The sequence below is a fragment of the Suncus etruscus genome, chromosome 5, assembly GCF_024139225.1.
Source record: "Suncus etruscus isolate mSunEtr1 chromosome 5, mSunEtr1.pri.cur, whole genome shotgun sequence".
Classification (NCBI taxonomy): Eukaryota; Metazoa; Chordata; class Mammalia; order Eulipotyphla; family Soricidae; genus Suncus; species Suncus etruscus.
The window spans coordinates 100,582,987-100,587,999 of NC_064852.1; the positions used below are offsets into that span (position 1 = coordinate 100,582,987).

At 34.7% G+C, this 5,013-nt stretch overlaps 1 non-coding gene across 1 annotated transcript; it reads left to right on the forward strand.

Moving 5' to 3' along the window:
* Positions 1-4,379: 4,379 nt before the first annotated feature.
* LOC126010662 (U1 spliceosomal RNA) lies at positions 4,380-4,543 on the forward strand. The gene has a single exon (XR_007496678.1). It is a non-coding gene; the product is annotated as a U1 spliceosomal RNA (small nuclear RNA).
* The last annotated feature ends 470 nt before the right edge of the window (positions 4,544-5,013 follow it).

Here is a 5,013-nt window from a genome sequence, read left to right on the forward strand (position 1 = left end):
CTAAGCAACTGTAATTTCAGGTTCTGCTTAGTTCTACAAGTGTTCCTTCCCTTTCTCCTCCTAGTCTCCATTAAGCAATGAGGACCAGTGGAGAATCAGTGTTAACTTGGTGACGTGGCAACAGTTGGTGCTTTATTGAAGCTTCTGTTTTTCTATTTCTTGAAAATGCTTTAACATAGAAACTGCTTCAGTTATTTAAAATGATTAATAACTTTTTTCTTAATACCATAAAAACTATTAACAGATTTTAGTTGGAAATTGTAACTTTAACTTGTAAACAATGTTTGCCACTGCACTTCCAAATATTGTGTAGATAATTATTTTTAATGAAACCTTACAATGTATTATACTTTTTAGATACTGTAGAGGAAAATAAACATAACCTGGTAACTGCTTATGGACTGGTTTTTGTTTTTAATTAGTAAGTTATTGCACAAGAGCTTAGAAAAGTCAGTCTTATATGAATCTTATGTACTTCGGATCAAAATAAAACTAGAAACATTTGTGCTTTCTTTAGAGAATTTTTTGGGGTGAGCATTTTAAAATGTGGAACGCATTCTTAAATGTCAGAGTCATCAACTCATTGCCTTATCTAAATACACTTACATCTTTGAAATCACATATTAGCACAAATGATTTTCTTAAAATGTTATATTCACATTGACTAATAAGGAAAGTGGGTAGAATGGTTCAATTTAATCCAAAACCTTAATAAAGAGGATAATCATATTTTACTACCAATCTAAGAATAAAAGCCTATGAAGGGTCACTTCTGTTAAATTTCATAATCTGAAGATTAAAAGGTCATGAGTATCAAAGTTCAAGGGCAAAAATAGATGTTCCCACCAAAATAGAAATAGAAAGAACTCACCACTGTCAAAGCTCCACATTTCACTTCTATTAGGGTTCATTAAGGTTAAGATGATACCCAATTTGCTAAGTGAAATTATTCTTCATTTAATATACCTACTTAAATGATCACCTCTTCTACTGGCATGATTAAAAAATAATATTTATCATCTCTGTAGACCCACCTCCACATCTCAGACCCTCTGCTTGCTCCTCTAACCTTCCAGGTGAGATTAATCTCTCAACTGACATCCTGCAAACGTTTTGGAATAGGAAATAGATTCTCTTACCTTCCATCAGACTCCAAAGAGCCTCCACATCTGCCTTCTGTCATCTGAGCAGGTCCACCTCCTCTTTTGACCAGGTGGCAACTTTGCTTAACATCTCCCACCACTCACATTAGCATCTCCTGTCACTGAATGAAGACAAACAGTGAATAGAGGGACACTCATCCTAATTCCTCTGAGAATCCCAGGGTAATTAATTACAAAGATTCATCACAGCAGGAACACATCAAACACAACAGGGAAGAAGTGGAAAGGCTACCAAACTCAAAGATCTGAAAATAATAATTTGGAAGACTCCTACACTCCCAGATTCTCTGAGAGATCTGTAAATTCTGTTGCAACCACTTTAGTGACATTATGTTGAGGATGTTTTATGAGCTCAAAGAAACAAGTCAGCAAAACAAAAGAAAGCCTGGGAGGGTAAATGAGAGAATTGTAACCAGAAGTGAAAAATAAAAAGAATATTGTACATGTTATAAAAATCAATAGAAAGTATGAGCAGCAGGATGACAGAAATTTAGGAAGAAATTGCTATGCACTAAATGTAGGAAACCTCTATTAAAATAACAGAAGATAAAATGTAGTCTAAATAATGAAGAGCACAGAAAGAAATAAATTCATATGGAAAAATATGAGTCTAGCAAGGAAGGCAACTTCAATAAAAAAATACTAGTTAAAGATATCCTAAAAAAGTATTCCTCAGAGTTGAAGAGAGCAAGCACCAAGATTCAAGAGGTCTAGTTTTCCCTTTTTAATTTTATTAACTTCTACTCATTATTTTTCCCTTCCTGCTCAACTTATATTCATTTTACATTTATTTCTAATGTGTTGAAATAGAAAGTTGGATATTTATGTAAGACCCTTGTTTATTACTAATGTGTTATACTAAAATAAAATAATTAAAAGTAGTTAATGTTGCAACTTACATACATAAAGTAAATAAAGGTAACACAGGTATTTCATTGCTATCACCATAGAACTTGGTATGGCTGTTGATCGCACACTCAAATTTGCACAAAATGAAAGAAAAACAATTTTCACTTGTTTCAAAGCCTTTTGAAAAAATGATGTTCATTTCTGCTTATGTTTCAATTCTAAAATCTTTTAATTCTTGACTGAGAAAATAACTTCTTTGCTGAAAACAGCCTATGTAGAAACTTTAAAAATCTATCACAAAGATAAATCTTAACTTTCTCAAAATTTACCATCAAAATAAATTTCTGAAGTTAACATTGCTCACTGTCTTCTGAGAATTTAAATTATAGACAATTTATCTCCATTCAATTGTGTAAAATATTGCTGTTAGTAAATGTAAATTTAAGTGAAATAAAGGTTTATACCCTATCATTAAGAAGACTGCGGAACTAAGTCTGATCCTAAGTTTCACCCCAATCAGGGCTTTTTCTTCTTTTCTACTCTTTTTTTTTAAGTTTCTTTTCTTTTCTTTTCTTTTCTTTTTTTTTTTTTGTTTCTGTTTTGTTTTTGCTTTTTAGCCATACCCAGTGATGCTCAGGGGTTACTCCTGGCTATGCACTCAAAAATCACTCCTGGCTTGGGGGACCATATAGGATTCTGGGAGATTGAACCCCGGTCCGTCCTAGGCTTGAGTGCACAAGGCAGACACCTTACACCCTGCACCACTGCTCCTTCCCCCCAAAAGTTTGTTTTACTATTTATAAAATGTTACCACTTTATTTAAATACTGTGGTTCACATAGTTGCTCATACTATGTTTATTCCTGGCATTTCATTTTCCAATCAATACAATCACCAGTGTAAAATTCCTTCCATCATTGTCACTGTATTCTCACCCACCCAAAGTCTGCCCTTTTGGCAGACACAAAATAATGTATATATTGTTTGGTTATAACTAAGTGGTAATGAAATTATCAAAAAGAACTACAGCAAAAAATTTTAAAAATTACTGTATTTCGGGGTGGAGAGATAGCACAATGGTAAGGCCTTTGCCTTGCACGCGGCCAACACAGGACAGAACGCAGTTCGAATTCTGGCATCCCATATCATCCCCTGAGCCTGCCAGCAGTGACTTCTGAGTGCAGAGCCAGGGGTAACTCGTGAGCACTGCCAGGTGTGACCCAAAAACAAACAAACAAAGAATTGTATTTCACTATAGGGTCATTAAGTCATTGTCTGAAAGGTTTAAACTTTTGCTAGTTAATCGTTACTGATTTTGTTAACATGAGGAATCTTCTTTGGAGGCATCTAATTTGGAGCATTATTACTGGGGTGTCAGTATTGAAAAATTTGTCGGTGTTGAGTGGCCATGTGTGTGGTTGAGTGATCCAGTTATTTGAAGTTCAGTGGCTTACATTGTGGTGGCCATTAGACATGTCTGTGGCTTCAAAGGCTTCTGGAAGATCTAGAGATCTTAGCCCAGAATACCTGAAGTTCGGTGTTGTTAGTGTTCTCTGCAGACGACATTGATAAAATAAATAATAAAGCTAGATCTATATTTTGGTGAAATTTGCAAGTTGTGGATGCAGTTACAATTTTAACAGGGCAGGGACTTGGCCTGTACTTCCTCCCCAGAATGCCCCAGTTTTTAGCCTTGAGACTGGTGTGTCTATAATTTTTTTAAAATCTCATTTAAGAATAAAGTGAATCTTTGGAGCTGGCCAGAACAAACATGGTAACCTCTCTTCTATCCTGAATAAGTTTTTTATTTCCTGTTTTATTTTGTTTTGAGTCACACCTAGTTGTACTTAGGACTTACTCCTCATTCTACACTCACTCTTGTCATGCTCTGGAGAGCATATAGGTGCTAGTTATCAAACCCAGATCGTGCTTATTTAAGGAAAGCATTTTACCTTTTGCACTACTTCTCTGTCCCTTAAAACTTTCTATTCCTAAAATAAAAAAAAGTAAAATGAAGAGAAGACTTTATGCTAGGAAGAGAGACATACATGTTAGGGCACTTTTACAAACTGCAAAACCTGATTTGGTCTCTGGCATCACAAATGTTGCCCAAATATGACAGGAGTTATTCCTGAGCTCTCCAGGATGTGACCCAACAATAGATAAATGAAATCTAGAAAAAATAAGACTGTACATTTCAAATAATTGCTTGCTCTATGATATTTTTTCTAAGATTCTCATATGATGATAGAATTCCTGATTCTTAGATGGTCTCTAGAATAAATATACTCATAACCTGTTCTTCCAAATAAAGCTGACCATTTATATGTAATATTTAAATATTTCTCCCATTAGAAAATAGAAAAAGATACTTACCTGGCAGGGGAGATACCATGATCACGATGGTGGTTTTCCCAGGGTGAGGCTTATCCATTGCACTCCGGATGTGCTGACCCCTGCGATTTCCCCAAATGTGGAAAACTCGACGGCATAATTTGTGGTAGTGGGGGACTGTGTTCGTGCTCTCCCCTGTAAAAAAAAGAAAGAAAGAAAAGAAAAGAAAATAGAAAAAGAGGTGGGCTATTCATTAAGAAACAAGCCATGAATCAATGAATAAAACAATAAAACAAGGGCTGGAGCAATGGTGCAAGCGGTTGATGTTTGTTTTGCACGCACTAACCTAGGATAGACTGTGGTTTATCCCTTAGTATCCAAACTGGTCCCCCAAGCTAGGAGTGATTTCTGAGTGCAAAGCCAGGAGTAACCCCTGAGCATCACCGGTGTGGCCTAAAAAAAGAAAAATAAATAAAATAAAACAAAAAAATCTTAAAAACAGAAAATAAATTTTGTCATCTTCAATTAAATTATTAGGGAAAAAAACAAAGATCTTGAAGTAACACTAAGATAATGTCTCAAAAACTTTTCCAAAATTTTTCAAAAAGCTATACAAATATTTAAAAAATTCTACATTATTCTAGTAATCTAATATGCTCTACTATTTA